The sequence below is a fragment of the Ambystoma mexicanum genome, chromosome 5p, assembly GCF_040938575.1.
Source record: "Ambystoma mexicanum isolate Mex_15411 chromosome 5p, UKY_AmexF1_1, whole genome shotgun sequence".
Lineage (NCBI taxonomy): Eukaryota > Metazoa > Chordata > Amphibia > Caudata > Ambystomatidae > Ambystoma > Ambystoma mexicanum.
The window spans coordinates 981,121,835-981,142,651 of record NC_090930.1 but is presented as its reverse complement, the minus strand read 5'-3'; positions in this window follow the sequence as shown (position 1 = coordinate 981,142,651).

Here is a 20,817-nt window from a genome sequence, read left to right as displayed (position 1 = left end):
TTTAGTTGTTTAGCGACTGCACTTTGTCTTGAATGTGTATTGGGAATCACTAAATGTATATAGATGTATGTGTATATATTTCCCAGGCTGTTGAATCTGTTTAGATTGACATGCTTTGCATAGGCTGCAAGCTACTGGTTGTTGCAGAATATTGCAGTTTGTTTTTTCCCAAAGTGAAAATGGTGTCGATAATATGGTGATTGAATGGAATCAGGATTCAACCACCAGGGCTAAAAGATCATGGGAAAAGAGTCTGGGCATAGGCATTGAAGAACAAGTTTGGTCCTCTATATGCAACTAAGGTAGCAAGATATTGACACATTATAGACAAATGTGTTTGTGTAGCCTTACTGATAGCTAAGAGACCTATTACTTGTCAGTAGATAAGTGAAAATGCCCGCAAATGTAAATGTTTGATGCAGAGATTTTATGTGATGCAGCTCACAGGATGATGGTTATAGAGAACTGATTGTATTTGTCCCTCGTCCTAAAGACTGCTCTGCAATACATACATAATTCCTGCAGAAACAATGCCATAAATGAACCGGTGATTAAATGGCTCATACAATGCTATTAAACTAACTAATCTGTTTTACAAGTATTGGTGATGAATCCTAAGCATAATTGTTGGTAAGTAAAGAGGGGTTAATCAATGATGTGATATAAATGCTTGCACAAATAAGAGTGGACAATGCGAATCCAATCTGTGGATGCAAGTGAAATGTAATTAATTGCAACTGTAAACAAAGAATTGACAATAGAAAGGGCATCGATCTGAGCGGTTATGTAACACTATCCCTAACCTCCATGTGTACTCATGATGCTGCACGGGTCAACATCCTCAGATGGTTCTTTTCTGCCATCTATCCCACGGCACATGGGTAAAAGTCAGCCTCACTCACACATGGCCTTGGGCACCGACTACTTGTATTCTTGAACATATTCGCTAACCTGCATGAATCCAAATGCCTTCTGTGAAGGATTCTAAATTAGTGCCACTGCTCTTATAGACAAGTTGTGTTTATGAACAGCCTGACAAATCCCTGTCTAAACCTCTTCAGTAATCTTAAGGTCCTTCTCCCATTTTTCCAAACGTCGCACCTTCTATTGATTTGTGTGAGCATACAATCATACAACCTAGAAAGGACGTCCTTTTTAGTACTTAACTGGCCTAGCATCGTCTTTAAGTGGTAAGATTCCTTTGCAAATTATATTTTTAAGCAGTACTGTTTAATATTCATTTAACTCTGAGATAGGGAAATGTTTTCACATGCTCAACTCCCACCACCTCTGCATATAGTCCAGTGTCTAAATTCGCCACCTCCTTGACCACGATAAGCAAGCCTGCCTTCCCTTAGTCCATTTTCTCATACGTCTTGGGCCCACTATCTCAGTGTTTAAAGGAGGGTAGTGCCATGCCAAAAGGCCAACATTGCTGTTATCTTTCCAGATTTCCCAAATAACATTTACTGTTTGATGTTAGATCATTTGTTTGGGCAGCATCTTTCTGGCTGCCACAATATCTCATGTACATGCAAGGGCACCGTCCAGATATTTTCAACATGCATGCATAGTGTATTTAGACCTTGCTCAAATGTGGTCCACCAACACACTCTTAATAGGGCTGTTATATAGTGCAATCCAAAATCAGCAGTCTTTTCCCATTCCAGAGAAATTTTGAAATGTCCATATTTATTTCCTTGACAAGGGATTCTGGGACCCTAACAGGTAACATTGTGAATAAGAATAAACGTCTTGGTGATAGATTTTTATTGTCATCACATGGCCCATTCATAAAATGGTCAAATTTGTCCCACCTACTTAGACCCGTCTTCAATGTGTTCCATAGTAGACAAAACTTAATTTCATATCGGATGAGCATGTCTCTCGATAACCATACTCACCAATATTTGATTTTGTCATGTACCTTAAGCATCCCTTTGTCTAAATTAAAGTTGCCCAATTTGTCTCACTTACATTAACCAGAGGAAGGATAAAGGATTTAGAATTATATATGTGGAGGCCCGCCAATTGTCTATAATGTGGATTACTGATATATTCTGGCAAGCTTTATGCACAGTGAGGTGAACTTTATTGTGGGAAGGACGCTATATAACAGCAATATAAATTACATTTAAGTTACAAAGAAGAGGCAGTTTACAATAAATGGTCGTCATCTGTGAACAAGGATATATTGTTTTTCCCAGGCTCACAATAAATTATATTCACTTTCGAATTCTGTCTGAGGATACACTAATGGCTCCAAGACTGGGCAAAGAGCAGAGGCGACAAAGGGTGATGTTGCCTTGTGCCTCCCTATTGATTAAGACTCCGGCCATAGGATTAGCATAAATGACAATCCATTTTATTAAAATGGTTCCCTGATCCACGGGTTGCATCACTGCCCTTAAAAAGGGCCACTCCACCCGATCAAAGACTTTCTCCAAGTCTAGTGAGAGCAGAGCAGAGTACAGCCCCTCCCCCCTGTCTTTCGGTCTGATGTTTCCAGTTGTTTTTTGATATGATGCGCCTGCCTATCACGAATGAAACTCACCTGGCCCTCGTGTTACAGTAAGGAAATTATGTCACTCAGCCTGTTAGCCACTATATTTCACAGTCATTTTTTTAGCTATATTCAAAAGGCAAAAAGGCCTATGATTTGTACATTTCAAAAGGTCCCTTCCCCTCCTTATGGAGAACCGTAATAAGAGCTGCCATCATGGTTCCTGGCAGTTCCTCCCATGTTAGATTGCTATCAAAAGGTTTTTGTCAGAAAGGAAGCTAAAATCTTCCAATTAAAGCTTTAAAAAATTCTTATTGAATCCATCAACTCCCTGTGCCTTTCCCCGGCTTCATACCCATAATGGCTGTCACCACCTTCTCTGTGAGATGTGGCATTCTATGGCTATACTATCCTCTTCCATAAGAGTGGATATGTTGATCCCATCTATGTAGTCAACTATTTTGCATACATGAAGGGAAAGCTGTACGGTTTCGATCCGATAGAAGGTGCTAGGGACCTAATGACATTTTCGAAGTGGGAGGCAGCGTGCTCTAAACCCATAGACCACCCATCTAGGCTTATAATATATAATAGACAGTGAAAATATGCCTGGGTCTTGGATATCAGCACTCTACCCAAATGATTTCTAATGATCCAATATAGTAGATTCATTTAGTCCATAAAATATAATATGCACATGTTTTAGATTGTTTTATTGTCCCAAAGAGGTTTCTTCAGCCGACACATGTTTCGACCCGTTAGCTCGTCCTCAAGGCTGACATTGAACACATATTTAGCATATTCCCATCAAACCAATGAAGCATATATTTACACAGCAGGTATGAAAACAAAAACAATCAATTCATTTTGATTACAATTCACTCACAAATGTTGAGTGACATATGTAATTCACAGAGATCAAATAATATCATCATAAATACATACCCATTGGAAAGTGTCATAAGAGAGGTACTGCAGGAGCGGGCAAAACAAAACAAAAACCTAGGTATTTAAATTAGATGCTCAGCATTCTTTCTCTGAGGTTAGTTGGTGGAACACCCATGTCCCCGGAAATTCAATGTGTGTTATCAAAATAATGGGAATGTACATCTTGTTATGGTGAAAAAGAATGCCCCATATTTGCCAAGCCCAGCCTGATAGTGCCGGAAACTAACAAATGGTGAGTAACTAGTGATGCACCATGTCAGTCTTAATAGCATAAAGAAAAGATATTTGGATAACCAAGTACATTCACCCTAGTAAAGTGTGCTCTCAGATCTCAAAATAAATCTTTAAAATATATATGTAGTATCATCGTATACTATATCGAATAAGTGCAAGCTACCAAATATGTTGGAACGTCACTAGTAGACTCACCCGTTTGGTCTTTATCAAGCAACCAAATCCTATAAACAAAGTTTTAAAGGCAATCAATAAGTGGCACATATATGAAAATATGGGTGAAAAAGCATAATAACGTACCCTGTCCATAATCCGCATGTGGAGTTGAAGCATATATATATTAGCAAGTCCTTCTCACAGACCATTTGATTAGTCCCTAACAAAGTTAATTCCAACTCTGCATGAAACAACAAAGAACAGAGATCTTGATATCATAAACCTTAACATAAGATAATAGGCCGCAGCCTCATTGAAGATGTTCATAACATAATGCAACATTCGAAACTAGTATATGAGCAAAATTTGGCATACCGTATGTGTCTGTTGACTAGCCAAAGGGTGATAGATGAAGATGAGTAATATGTTTAATTCCGGGTATGAGATAATGGTAACGAGTGGATTTTGAGATCCTACCTGTTTGTAATTAATTGAGGTGCCCTTTCTGTAATGACAGATTTGGTCTAAAAAGAAAAACACTGGGTGTTGGATATCTTGGGAACTGGGGGCATTTCCTTCTGTAGTGGTGGTGGCTTCCCCTTCTGACTGAGGATCGGAGCTACCCGGTGTAGTGTTGGGGGTAGTATTTGGTGTGCTCCCTCTAGACTTAAATCCCATGTCATCATACTTTGATAGAAATGTATACACTCGGTCATCACGATAATCTCTGTCATCCCTAAAGTAATTACGTGCTTTCCTTAATTTGATCTCATCCTGATATTCTCAGAGAATTTCGGGCATTTTATCATAATTATTTTTTTTGTGGTTTCAGCATTAGGCATGTCTTTAATTTCTTTCTTTAGGATGTGTTCCCTCTGTGCATGAGTAATAAGTATTTCTAGCATCCTTTTAGAACCATAGTTTAGATTGGCTTCCCATTTGTTAGCCAAGTCCACATCTTCCTGATTTTCAAAATTGGGGAAAATTAGTATACGAAGGCCGATAAGAATTAAATGATTGTCATTTATCATCTACAATCAATAATATTCCATGTGGCGAATTTATAGAGCTAGACGAAACTGCAGCAAAGAAAAGGTCTTTCACCAAGAGTGTATTATATTGAATTAAAGGTTTTTGGATAGAGGTTATCAACCTAAAATGATTAATACAGCTTTTGGGACATACAAGAGTCTGGATAGAACCAATCTGCTAACTACACGTACTAAAAAAGTGCAACAGGCTCAAAAACTAAGTATTATAACGAAATACTTTCAAGCTACACTATTACTCTACAAATTAGTTTCCAAACATTGGCATATCCTGCGTATACACAAGGACTTGCTCCCATTTTTGTTAGATCAACCAAAATATGTGTACACCAGAGCACGTACTATTAAGAATCATCTTAGTCCTTCACACTTGGAACCTACTAAACATACGAGGGGAGAAGGCACCAGCTTGCTTAAACCAAAGGCTGGTTTTCACAGATGTGGTACATGCACAATGTGCAAACATGCGCTTCCAGATGGTTCTCTTTTTTTATGATCTTTTCGGCACCACAATGGTAATTAAGGATTTTATCAATTGCAGGATCACATGCATAGTGTATGCATTCATTTGCGTTTGTGGCAAGATCTATGTGGGTAGCACTATTCGTCAGCTATGGATTGGGATTAGGGAACTTCTCTCTAGTCTTAGTAGCCAGGATCAACAGGTACCGCTAGCAGTTCATTGGCAGAAATATCACCAATTTTCTAATAAATCAGGAATCAAATTTGTTGGATTAATGAGAGCGAAAGAGGAAAGAGGGGTGTAGACTTACAACTGAAATTGAGACAAATGGAGAGCAAATGTATATGTTTTCTACCCTGTATTGAACAAAATCTTAATACAGACCATGAACTGAGTGTATTTCTATGTTATATCCAGTTACCCATTTTGTTGTATCTGATGTGACAATATGATCAAGTCATCAAGATAAGACTTATATTTATGTGTATGATCTGCTGGAAGTGCAAACCCGGATGTATTATAGGCTATTGCAACCATTCTGTCAAGTGCTTTATTGTTAAACCTATGGTTGTCCATTGGTAGATATAACAACCACATTCTGTAAGGGGGGGGGTCTGCCTTACCCTATGTTTGCCAAGCTCAGCCTACAATATCCGGTATTTAAGGCTAATTGGTCAACAGTCATATTCATACTACCTTTATTCAAATTATTAGTTTGCCCAGAGCCGTTTGCTTCATGGCACATTTGACAGCGCCCGGTAGAATGTTCCTGTTTGTTGCACAGTTTCATCCAATTTGTTGGCTATAACAAATCACAATCAATATTGAACGTGATCCCTCATAAATCTGTTCATTATCAACACTGACATTACAACTGTGTCCAAAAAGACTTTTTTTGGGGGCATTATTTATCCTGATTCCTCATAAATGTGCTCATTACCAGCATTTACACTACAGCTGCGTGTAAAAAGGACGGTTTTATGGCATCATTTCTCTCGTATTAACAACACGCAAGCATGTGACAATTGTAAACATATGACATCACAGACTAAATGCGTGTGACACTACGCACACCATTCACGTTGGACACGTGACGTCACACGCTCTCAACAATGTAATTGAGAGACTATATCAATGACGTTTGCGTTCTATCACACGCGCGAAACGCTGTCATTTTGAGGAAGCCGGATACCTTGCTTTGCTTTAATTTGGTGAGTCAGATGGATTTGCACAAATATGTTCGCTTATGGGCAAAAAGATGGTTAAGCATCTTGGTGTCCTTATTTATAGCTATTACTTTGTGTTATTTTGTTTAGGGATTTAACCCAGAATTGAACATATTACTTATCTTCCTCTATTACCCTTTGGCTAGTCAACAGATGCTTAACATATGGTAAGCCAAATTTTGCTCATATACTAGTTTCGAACGTTGCAATATGTTATGAACATCTTCAATGAGGCTGCAGCCTATTATCTTATGTTAAGGGTTATGATATCAAGACCGCCGTTCTTTGTTGTTTAATGCAGAGTTGGAATTGACTTTGTATTGGACTGCGCATATGGTCTGTGAGAAGGACTTGCTAATATATATATATATATATATATATATATAGGGGAAGAGTATTGACTTTTGCCAAACGTTTTGATAATTTACGTGAAAACCTTCCCCAACCTACACCAAGCACCACTGATGACATTCCTACTGATTTATCCTCCTCTGATGTGGACACTACTGAAAGTGAGGGTGAGCAACAGCCCTCTAGAAAGCTTAATTTTTTAGAGGAGATGAGAATGTTGGGTATGGAGGGCAGGCTAAACAGCGGAAAGAAAGGCCGAGGAAGAGGAAAACCCTCGACCCAAAGAGGCCGAAAAAAACAAGGAGGGGAAGGCGTAGCCTCCGCATCAAAAGTGGACAAGCCGGAGCGATTAACACGCTCTGGAGCCAAGAAATAATTCTTAAAGAAATGAACACATTGGATATGTCCATCATTAACCTGTCCACTCATCCCCTCACCGCTGAAGAGACTAATGTACTACTAAAGGGTCTTAATTTCTGTCCCTCATAACGCTACAACTATGCTAAAACCAGGATTGACTTTGACAAATACATGTGTAAAGTCAGATTAACATTTTTTTTTGCCATGTACCCTCCAAAACCTAAACCTAAAATTAATCTCCAGGGGGGCACTGAAGTTTCTATTCAAGATACGTTCGCCCTTAGAGATTTGGAACTTCTAGACTCTGAATGTGATTTGGTCACTGGCGTTTGGGACCAGGAATCTGCCTCTCTGTATGTCAATACTGCTTGGCCTGGAAAGACTCTACTTAAAGCTAAGTCACGCTTCAATCCAGTAATTAATCCAGGGGGCCATGTTGAGTCCTTCCAGGATTTGGTCATTCACGACTTAAAGAAGATCAGGAAACAACAAGTGCCTTACAAATCGAATCTTACAGAATCACAACAAGGCACCATGGAGCGTTTGAGTAGGGGGCGTGGCTTGGCGCCGATGGCGAGCGGTAGCTGACCTGCCGAGCTCTGGCCGAGACACCGTTTCCTGATCCTTTTCTCCGACTCATGTGAAGCACCAGCCCTCGGAGAAGAACGTGCTGCTGTGGGAAGCGGACCTGTACCCGAACCACCGTTGGGCCCACTGAATCGGACCGCCTAGACACTAGCGTAGCCCTAAGACGGCTCTCCCCCCCTCCGCTCCGATGGAATCCAAGATGGCGCCTCGCACCGCATAGCGGAGCCTCTGAGGGGAACCCCTCCCCCAACGGACTCCCAGGCCTGGAGGGGCGAAGCGGAGGCACGACAAGGAGAACGACAAGGGCCGCCCAACTGGCACCAACGCAAGGCCCGCGGCCCGGACGCTCTCCCAACGCACAGTGCGGGGTCACCCGGGCCGGATCACATGCGCTGAGGAAGCGCACCACGCTGGCCCCGCCGCAGTTACGCATGGCCCACTGAGGTGAACCAAGCTCCGGGACGGCGAACACCTCCGCGGCTGGGCGATCGTGGACAAGGACACATCGAAAAACCCAATCCCGGGTTCCCCGGGGTCGCAACCGACTGCACTGCGGCTCATCTCACCGGGACGGCGCCAGATCTGATCCCGGCAAAGATCGCCCAGCACCCGATGCACAGAAGGAGAAGACAGACACGCCGGGGGACACTCCACCGGTCCGGTCCCACAAGACAAGGTGCGTGAGACCTCGCAACACCTGAGAAAGGGGCCCCCCGCATATCCCTATTCTTTTGATATCCACCCCGAGGGGCCTGCACACCCCGGTCCGGGGGCAGGCAAAACACCGTCTTGGGCCCCCTGCCCCAAGCCCAGCATCGGAAGAGGGCCTCGATAGCAACCCCGCATGCTACCTAGCTCCTGAGGCCCAGGGCATCCACAACCACCACCTCAAGATGGCCGCCAAGAACAAAACCAGAGCTGCCACCATGGACTCCTTTGTTTCCACCAAGATAAAGACCCCCACTCAAGCCAGGGCCAGTCCCTCTGAAGTCGCCCAGACGAGCGAAGGGGTGGCCGCCGATAATCACTCTCAAATACTGGAAGCCATAGCTTCACTAAAAACGCACATAGACTCCAAGATCGACGAATTCAAAATAGACATCCAACTAATTCCCCAGGACGCTCGCAACTTAGCTGAGAGGGTAACGACCGTTGAACAATCAACAGAGGAAACATCTGCGGCCACCACAGCTATACAGTCTGAAGTTGCCCACCTGAGGAGGAAAGTCGCCTTCCTGGAGGAGAGGGCGGAAGAGGCCGAAGGTCGGGCCAGACGGGGCAACATTAGGATCCTAGGTGTCCCGGAGGGAAGTGAAGGGGCAAACACCACATCCTTCGTCAAAACCCTTCTGCTACAAGAAATTGGGGCCGGCAAATTGACACAGGGATTCTCGGTCTAAAGGGCCCACAGGTCCCTCCAGAAGCGCCCCCCCCGGGATCGCACCCTAGACCAATAATTGCTAAGATACTGAACTTTCAGGATAGAGAAACTATCTTAAGGCAATCCAGGGAGGGTGGCCGCATCGAAAGAGGGGACTCCAAAATCTCCATTTACCCGGACTATACGCAGAAGGTGCAAAGAGAGAGAAATTAATTTGCCCCGATAAAAGCTAGGCTCCGCCAACTGAACCTAAAATACAGGCTACTATACCTGTCGCGCCTTAGGGTCATCTATAAGGAGAGAGTGGTATTCCTCGGCAATCCAGACGCAGCCAACATGTGGCTAGAGGACAATAATCTGGCTGACGGCAAGGATAATCCACGGACTGAGGCCTAACCCCCTCAGATCTCACAAGTAACTCTCAAGCAACAGTAAGAACCAGCAAATAAAACGCCGGAAACCAGAAGGTAATCCAATCTCAGTTTATCACACGGAAACGGCCTCGCTCGGCTCCGCCGCCGGACCCTAGCCCTACCCCCAGTGTAGAATCCAGTCGGTCCAGGCACCCGCCTGACCCAGCTCGCGCCTGACTCCCGGATGGGCTTCGAAGACTCGAGAGCGCCTGAGCACCGCGACAATGTTGTAGTCGCTGGGCGCACCAGTTTGAGTTTTGTTATTAGTTTCACTAGTTGCACAGTCTTCAAATTTCTCTCGCTAACAAAGACCGGGATGGGCCCAGGACTTGACCCGGGAGCTCGGGAACCAGTGGTATCTCCCTTGCAACCCGCTCACTGTGGACTAAAGCAGAGCCAAACCCTAGGGACGGAGTCCCGTGCCAGACCCGAAACTCAGACCCGATGGCGGCACAACTTACCGTGATGACATGGAATGTGAGGGGCATGGGCTCATACCTCAGACGTAATCGCATACAATCCTATCTCAAAAGGAAGAAAGTCTCGATTGCACTGCTTCAAGAAACCCACCTCGCGACGGAGGCCATGTCCAAGATTGTAGACCGATGGACTGGGACTGTGAGAGGGTCCCCCTATTCCAAATACGCGAGAGGGGTGCTAACATGGATAAGCCCGGACGTGCCCTTCCAAATGGAGGGGTGTGAACTAGACAAAGAAGCGAGATATGTAGTGATTTGGGGCACAATGGAACAGACCCCGGTTTGCCTGGTCAACTCATACTTCCAACATCACGGGATACCGGCGTACCTCACCACAATGATCGCAAAGCTGACTCAGCACCGGGATCGCACCTTTATATGGGGAGGCGACTTCAACTGCGTCGCCGACGCAAGCATGGACAGATCACTACCTCCCCCCCACCCAAGCAACCTCGCAGCCTGGGCCCTGAAGGAAACTCTGGAGCAGCACAACCTGGTGGACATCTGGAGGGAACACCACCCAGCCGAGAGGACCTACTCCCACTACTCAGCTCTGCACGGAGTCCATACAAGAATTGACTATCTGTTCATCAACAAGGAGCTCGCCCCACGAGCCGCAGCAACAGAATATCTGGGGAGAACGATCTCCGACCATTCCCCACTAACCATGCTATGGCAACAGAAGGGACCCAGACCCCCGATCCCTATGTGGAGGATGCCGACTGCGGCACTTGAAGACCCTGAGTTCCGGGAAGACCTCGCCGGAAAACTGGAAGATTATCTGGAAATCAACATGGGGTCGGTATCCTCCTGGAGCACATTATGGGAAGCTATGAAGGTGGTGACCAGAGGAGAAATTATATCGAAAGCCGGCGGAATTCGTAGGCAATTAAAGACAACACTCGAAGCACAAGAAGCAGAGATCTCCCGACTAGAGTCCACCCACGACAACTCCACAGAGGCTGAGAGCAAATTGAAGGAAGCTCGAGCAGAATGTCAACAAGCATGGGAAAGACTGGAGAAATTCGATTTCACCACATACACCATCAGATCCCACAAGGAATCGGACAAACCGGGGAGATTACTGGCCTGGCTCTGCAAGCGAGAACACCCCAAGCACCTCCCAATGGAGAAACGGGACGCCGATGGGACATCCCACACGACACAGCTGGGGATCAACAACGCATTTGCCAGATTCTATTCCAAATTGTATGCCCACGAGGCACAAATTCCTACGGAAGACATTATAGAAACACTTGAGGAGATAGAACTCCCCCGAATATCAGCCGAGCAGAGAGAGGAACTGGAGATGGAGATCATTCTTGAGGACGTGCAAGGGGCAATCAGGTCCTTCTCTAACAGCAAAGCCCCCGGCAGCGACGGCCTCCCACCTGAGTTCTACAAAACGTACAAGCCCATCCTCACCCCAGTTCTTCACGAAGTCTACCAGGAGGCATACACGTACGGGTCCTCCCCAACACCATGAAAGAGACCATAATCGTTCCCATGCTCAAGCCACACAAATCACCCACCGACCGTGAGTCCTATCGCCCTCTGGCCATGCTAAACTATGATGCTAAGATTCTCACATCCATATTAGCTGGCAAATTGGCCAGAGTGGTGGGATCCATTGTCCATGAGGACCAGAACGGATTTGTGCCTGGGCGCAACACCACAGCTAACCTTAGGAGGCTACAACATGTAATGGCCGAAACACACAAAAGAGATGAAGACCTGGCGGTGTTGTCGCCCGACGCTATGAAGGCCTTCGACTCCATATATTGGGAATGGATTAGGGAGGTCTTGAGGAGATTCGGCTTCGGAGGGGGCTTCATCAGGTGGATCGAGGTCCTCTATAATTCCCCAATGGCAAGAGTGAAAACGGGAAGAATGGTATCAGCAGCCTGGGAAATACAAAGGGGAACGAGACAGGGGTGCCCGCTATCGCCCATGCTGTACATACTGGACCTGGAGCCGATCGCATTATACTTTAGGCAACAGCTCTTCGACGCTGGCATCAAGGTGGGCAATGTACACCACATAATATCTCTATACGCGGACGACGTTCTTCTATACCTAAGAAACCCCGAGGTCAACGCACCAACAGCACTAGAGGTGCTCGACAATTATGCGAAGTACTCGGGGATCAAATTCAGCAGAAGTAAGTCCTCCGCATTCCCCCTGGCGGGCCTACGCGGCATACCAGATAGCGATCTCCCGGCAGTAGGAATAGGGTGGCAACTGGTCAAGTTCCGGTACCTAGGGATCAACGTGAGCCACACCCCGCTACTCACACATGAACATAACACAGAAGTCGCCACCACGAGTCTTAGACGCTCTATAAAATTCTGGTCCAAGCTACCGCTGGCTATGGTAGGCAGAGCAGCGATAGTCAAGATGATCATACTCCCCCGATTCCTATACTTCTTCGTGAATATTTGTCACTATGTCCGACCGCCCTTCTTCAAGAAACTGGAGGCAATCATCAAGGACTTCCTGTGGGGATCTCACAGACACAAACTGTCGCTATCCATCCTTTCCCTGCCACATAAAGAGGGAGGAATAAAGCTACCAGATCTCCAGTTATACTACCTGGCTGCCCAGTTAAGCCACATAACGAAATGGCTCTCGGACGAACCTTCGGCTGAAACGGAACTACTGAGGCAATCCTCGAACAACGTGATCCCCAAGGAAACCCTATGGCACCCCACACGGCAATCCCCGGTCACCTTACAAGTGATTGACCTAGGTAGGAGGATATGGGCCAGGTCCTGCTACATCAGGCGAGTGAAACACCCGTACTCTCCGGATAACCCTATCTTGGCAGACACCTGCCGAACGGAGGCAGACCTTTCCACAGCAAGGATGTGGGAAGAAGCCGGCATATACACATGGGGTGACATGTTTGAGGACGGGGAATTCAGGGAATTTGAATCACTAAAGGCCATTGAAGGAATACCCCCGGGCCAGTTTCTCTGGTACCACCGCCTCAAGCAGACCGCCAAGAAACAATGGAACAGCTGGCCGGAGGAGCCCTCCCCTGACCCTCTACTACAAGAAATGCACAACCTCACGGATGGCTGGAGACCAGTCTCCAGGCTCTATAACAGACTATGTGATAAACCCAACCCTAAAGGCGAAGCTCTGAGGGCGAGATGGGAAGCAGACCTCGAGACCCCGTTCACGGATAAAGAATGGGAAAGAGTGTTAATATTTCCCAAAAAAGTGTCTAGGAACGGTAGATTCGGCCAGATTCAGTTGAACGTCCTGTATAGGACATACATGACCCCACACAGGGTCGCCTCCTTCAACAAGTCATCCTCCCCATCATGCCCATGGTGTGGGAATGATAATGCGGACATGATCCACATGTTTTGGACTTGCACTAGGGCGATGACACTATGGTCCAAAGCCAAACAGACTTGCATGGATGCCGGAATGCGGAGGTACGAATGGACTCCCGGTGAGTGCCTACTGGGGAAGTACCCCAGACCCAGCAAATTCAAACATGCTGTTAGGTTAATGGACATCTCATGCATCCTGGCTAAGAGAACCATTGCGATGGCTTGGAAGACGCTGGCTCAAAGAGATGGAGAGATGGACGGCAGCCGAAACCAGAGCCTGGCAAGAAGGAACCACGTCAAGCGGCGAAACAGAGAGCGGCACCTTGGAATCCTGGAAGGCCCTCCTTAGAGACATACGCTTCAGCGCCGACTACAAGCCCCCCTGAAATCCCATAGCATCATACCGACACTAACTCCCTGCACCTAGCCCGAACCGACAGACCCTGTATGCGACCTCCCCTGCTTCCTGAAACACTGGGACACTGGCCTTGACCCATCCATCCACCGAAAAGTTCGCTACCACATGAAGACTGTTGTTTTGTCTGTTCCTTCCCTCTTTTCTGTTCCCCCCTTCACCATTTCCTCCTTTGTTTGCATCACTGCTTAATTTCATGTTGTATTGCACGTATTTCCTCACCAAAAACCAATAAAATAAGTTTTTTTTAAAAAATGGAGCGTTTGAGTATGATGAACGACTATATTATCAAACCATCAGATAAAGGCATGAACATCGTCCTTATGAATCGTGAGGACTATATCAAAGAGGCACATAGACAATTGCTGAATAAGGACTGTTATGCAAAACTGTCTGGTGATCCATCAGAAATCATGAATGATAAATTAGGGCATCTTCTGCAGACTTGGAAGGAGAAAGATTTATTGGATGAGGATATTTGCTCATATTTACATCCGAAGTTCCCTGTGACACCGACTATTTATTTTCTGCCAAAAATTCATAAGAGTCTTATTAGACCTCCTGGTAGAGCAATTGTCACACTATGCGGAGCCTTGTTAGAACATACCTCAAGGTTCATAGATGAAACTTTGGTGTCATTTGTTACCACTCTGCCTTCTTATTTAAGGGACACCAAAGACTTTCTGAGTCACATAGATGTTATTCCATGGGAATCTACCTTCCTATTAACAACTCTTGATGTGGTTTCACTCTACACGTCCATAAGACACAGTGACGGCCTGAAAGCTTGTGAATACCTTTTGCACACACGTTCTTTGAATTATCTCCAACACTCTCAGATGATTCTTGAGATGATTGCGCTTTGTCTAACAATTGTTTCCTCTTTGACAAGCGGTTCTATATGCAACTTCAGGGGACTGCTATGGGCTCCACTTTTGCTCCCTCTATGCAAATTTGTTGATGGGGTGGTGGGAAAAATGTGTGGTCTGGCATCCCAGAAACAGTCATTATACATCCAAAATTGCCCTTTGGCTTAGATATATAGATGACTTGTTTATTATCTGGGAGGGCACAAGTGTTGACTGGTTGGATTTTGTTAATATACTTAACATTAATGACTTGAATCTTCAGTTCACCGAGAGCCACAGCAAGACTGCTATTACATACTTGGATATTCTTGTTACTGTGGCTCAGGGTGAATTGATCACCAGTCTATACAGAAAGCCCACCAGTTTGAATATTTCATTACATGCCAAGAGTAACCACCCGACCGCCCTGAAATGGAGTATCCCCTATGGAGAGTTCATACGCAGAAATTGTACAAAGATTGAAACCTTTGATTGCGAATGCGCCCTCATGGCAAATAGATTTAAACAACAGGTTTACCCTAAGAACATTTTGGAGAGAGCTTTTTTGAAAGCGAGAAGTATGGACTGCTCCCAGCTATTGTTGCAGGACGATTCTGAACATATCGCCACTAACATTAATGAAACACGTCTCATTTTAACATTCAGAGCTAAATCGCACAGCATTCACCAAGTCATGCAGCGTCACTGGCACATTCTCAAATCTGATGAACACCTGAATACTATTCTGGGTGACCGCATTAACATCACTTTTCAACGGTCTACCTCATTCAAAGACCCATTAGTTCCCAGTTTTATGAGACCTATAGACAATGCAGTGACTAATACTTGGTTTAACACCAAACCTTGCGGTTTTTATAAATGCTCCAAATGTAAAGCATGCATTCATGCTGTTAACAAAACTCATTACACCCATCCCATTTTAGGTAGTAACATCAAGATCGCTTCCAGAATCACCTGCGATACTGATCATGTGGTTTATGTTCTGAGTTGTCCTTGCAACATGTGGTATGTGGGCAGTACTAAAGGTAAATTGAAACTAAGAATACTTCAGCATATTCGAGCCATTAGAAATATCGATTCTAATTATCCGATGGCTCTACATTTTCAGTCCCAACATGACAGCAAATTGGAGGGTTTTTCCTTCTTTGGGATTCGCACAGTGCCCAAATCACCCAGAGGTGCCAATCGGGAGTTATTGCTGAGGCAACTGGAGACCAAATCTATATTGGACCTTGAGACACTGTGAAACCCAGGGGTCATAATTTAGATGAAGAATTGTATACTTTCCTGGGGACCTAATAGTTTACACTGGATGTCATCATTTTTTATGTATTGTTGTGTGATTTTTGCTACCTCGGATGTATTGGATGACCCCACAGATACTTTGATCTCGGTATCTTAGAGTCTTCACCTGCCTCTAGCTATTAAGAACATTCCCCTTTGCCAGAACATATTTTTAAAGGTTGTTATTATATAAAATTTGCTGGCCTATCTTGTATCATTACTGTTTTTAACATGTACCGTAGTAGGATGTATATATATTTTTTAATATTGATTATTAAGATGAAAATAATTTTTACACGCTGTACATTGGATCCCTTTAACGTGTTTACCCTCTTATGCATTTTGTAGCGCATTTTAACACCCAAAATAAGTATGACTGGGGGACGTTATATATATATTCATATCATTTTTTTTATATGTGAACTTTTAATCAAATATTGCACGGGCCTATCAAGCATGCGTGTATCAACTGGCTGTTATCAAAGGTTTATGAGGAAGGATTTTTTGCTTCCAAAAATGGGGCATTTTAGGGCTAATGCACTTTGCACTTTATTGTGGATCTATTTGTTTACGATTCTCCAGCTGTCCATGGCTGCACAGACTTTGTGCCATGCTCTTCTTTTTAAGAGAGCATGGTTGTTTTTTAATCTTTGAGATTGTATGACAAGTGCACCCATGGACGTAGAGCACTGTGCGCATTATTATTGCTGTAGAGAATGTAACTGTGATCCCTTTTATTTCCTTTCCTTTCCCGTTTACCTCCTTACCCCTTTTTCCTTACTATTGCTGATATGCACCTTTGCACCTTGTATAATGTTTACGCACTAAGCACTTTAACTTGTCCTAATACAGCTATTGATTAGACCAGTCTCTTCCCCAGTACATACTTTATGCTTATGGCATGTATTGGTATATTAAGATTACTTATGATTAAGGCGCATGCATATATGAAACTTAACCCATCACACGTTCAAAATTCACATTGCGGGATCATCCTGAGGAGATGGCAATATATCGGAGAGTGCGCTATATTTCTGGCATAGTTTTCGTATATTTTTGATGGGTTGGCATCTGCAGACTGGGCTTTTTTCCTCTTTTTTACATACATAATATTGTTGATATATTTTTTAGGGGTATGTTCCAGTTTTCTTCTGCCATTGTTTCCTGCATTTGCAGAGGGAACCTTGCATTACTTGTACATGGTTCCTTTTTACAACGGTCACTACTTTGACTGTTTTTTTTACATTAGTTACTATTCTGCCTTCCCCGTGGTATATGCCATCCCCTTTTAGAGTTCCCTCTTTGATGAAATTTTGTGGCACCCGTGGCTATATATTATTGAATTTCAAGATGTGATTTTATGTCTAGCTCACAACAAAATATATTTGATTTCACTGTGAATATGGGAATACCAAAACCCTGGCACACTACAACATGGCCGCCTGATTTACTACACATGGAAGTGACGTGCTGAATGGGACACTCTATGCATTGCAATCACAGAGTTTGAATCACGTTTTAAGGAGTCCTTTGTCTGTGTTTTCCCTACTATCGTGAACAAGCGGTCGGACGATCGCGAAAGGCTTCGGTTGTGCTTTTCAGGTTCCCCTTTCCAAAGCACTTTTGATTAATAAAGAACATTTGGTGCTGCCTGATTTTGCCGTCAAGCCGTTTATTTGCTGAAGATTGGATTGTCTGGACTCAGCTGCTCTTGGGAGTGCAATCCGCAGATTTTGCCCTGCTTAGGGCTGAATTTTCGTTTTGAAAATATATATATGCTTCAACTACACATGCGGATTATTGACAGAGTAGGTTAGTTTAAGGAGGCACAGAGACATCCACCAGCATTCTCTCACTCAGGCAGCTCACTTCTCAACTGCCACACACAGAACACTCACTGGGAATCACACATCAACATTCCACGACTCAACATTCCACAGGCATCCATCAGCTCACATTCTCACAGCACAGACATAAGGAAAGAAGCACATTACAACACATAACTACACAGGCAATAACGCAGTTTACCACTGCACAATTATAATGCAACACTGCCAGACAGTGAGGGCATGTCCACTGGAAACCATGAATGTTATTCTACAAGAACAGGAACGCACAAACCATTCAAATGCACAATTGCACAACTGTACACCCCCCACGCCACATGCATAACAGCAAAGCACAGGACTACCACAGACAACATACACATTGCTGATCCTGTCAGTGTATGAATGTTGAGAGATGTGTGAAAGGGGATTCCCAAATTGACATTGCATATGTACCGCCTTAGTACATGCCACTTAATTAAATGTAGATCTATATGACCATGATGTTCACCAATGTACCCTAACTCCATAAAGATAGTGTTGATAAAAATGCCATGAACAAATGCTATGCAGCCTCATGTTTTTGTTAGACACCTGTGCCCTTTGCCCTTGCAGGTGACTCTGGATATCCACAGCTGCTGTGGTTTATGACACCTGTGCACAATTCACGCACACCAGAGGAGGTGGCCTACAATGAGTCACACATCAGGACCAGGCTGTGCATCGAGCAGACCTTCGGACTACTGAAGGGACATGTTCTGGTGTCTCCACCTGATGTATAGGTCAGAGAAGGTGGGGAAAATATTTGTAGTCTGTGCCATGCTGCACAACATGTGCATCAGGTGACATGTCCCCCTGCCCCCAAATGTCAACAGGACAACATTACACATGCTGCTGATGAAGTGCTCCCACACAGTGATCGTGATGAAGGCAGGGATGGCAATCCAGTGTGGCAAGAACTGATAGACAATTTCCTTTGGACTCATTTCTTTGCACCTACGTCACTCATTTATATATAGCCACTTATTCAATTGTTCACTCTAGCTCAAAAATTTGTTGTCCCCACATTTGTTCAAGTTTACATGTGATATATTTAGTACTGAGTAAAACACCCATACCTTCCCGCCACCTCAATCCCCAACATCCATGGCCTCCCACTTCCCTCAATCCCCAACACCTATGTCCTCCAACCTCACTTGTGCGCAGTATGAACATCAACTCTGAATCAGTATCATTTATGTCCCTCTTGGGCATGGCTGCTTGTTCACTCTATGAGTGGGGACACATTGCTCTGGGAGAGGCGAGATGGGCAGCTAGGCAGTGATCCCTTTGTGGGGGTGACAGAGGTGGAAGCAGAGTCAGGAGCGTGGTGCTCTGCATGTTTTCTTCATAAGATCCCTGATCCCCAACCGTATTGAAAGCAGTTGTCACTGACAGATGGTGGCCCTGCAGGTCCGTAGACCTGGCAATCCTGCGGGATGAACCCTGCACCAAATTAGGGATTTCCTGCAGCTGCTGTAGCTGCAGTTCGGTAATATTTTCAATCCGCACCTGGCACTGCTCTATAGTGTTCAGCAGCCTCCAGATGGCATCCAGTGGATGCTGTGGCTATGTACAGGGCTGCGGCTGAAGCAAGGGGACCTGAATCCCCTACCACCTGCATCCATTGATCAATGCCATCATCATCGCTCCCCATGTCAGCGATACAATGCTGATGGCATTGGATTAATGATTCAGGTGAGTAAGGGGAGTTAGGACACAGATGGGTGTTACCTCTCGAGTGTCTGTGGTCGCATGTGGCTCCTCAAGTGTCTCCACAGGGGTGATTCCACCTCTTCCTGCAACCCTCGCTATCATATGGTACTGCACCCAATGCTGCCACCTTGTCCTGTATTGTGGCCCAGATGCCATTCTTCCTCTGGGCTGATGTCTTCCTCTGCCTCGCTGAATTTATTTTTCCTCGGCTGCATTATCGGGACTTTAGACCTACTTTTTTCATAGGACATTTCTATCACCAGTTGTGTGTTAGGGTGCCTACAGGAAATGGGAGATTCAGGACAGATTGTATTTTTAAAGATGGCAGCCGTTAGACTTCCCATTTGCTGCATGACGCTATTTCTGCCTGGCGCCAATTCTGCTGGCGGAATTACTGTTCGGTAATTGCGCCGGATGAAAATCAGTAGATTTCCTCAGCAGTAATGCTAATTCCACCAACATGTCAGAAATGCTGACCAAACTTGCTTTTGGGCTGTAATTCCGGCAGACCGATTTACTGTTACCACCAATGGTTTGTGCGCACTCCTGTCAACTTGTAATGCATCAATAACTTCACAGCGGTAACAGTATTTCTGTCTGGCGGAATTACCACCGTACTTACTTCCCAACTCATATTGAGGCACTATTTCTTTAAATCACCAAGATATGAATACGCATCAATTTAAGATATTCATTTCAAATGCAAAATTGAAATTCGTAGCCTAATTTTTCCTATTTTATCAATTGCCCATTTTATTGTATAATTTTCATTCAAAATGAATATTTCCACCCATCAAATATATATTTTTATATTTGTCAATTATGAGAATGTTAAATTATGTTGTTAATTACTCTATGGATTCATTGTGATTGAGGAGCACTTTGCACTTTAATAAAAAACATAGGGCCTAATTCACAGAAGCATTTTATAATGGCAAAACCCATTGGAAAACGGGCTGTGAATAAGGGTCTTATTCTCAGGTAAATGCACTACTTGCACTTTGGAATATAACCCCCTCCCCCGCCCATCCCCAAGTCTATTTTCCATGTTTTAATAGACTACCTACCAAATGATGGTCATGGGTAATGTAGTGTTTTATAATGCAAAAAAAGCATCAATTTTGCTTTGTCCATATGTTTTCTCTTCCCTGCTCCGTCATTATGGCTAGGTTC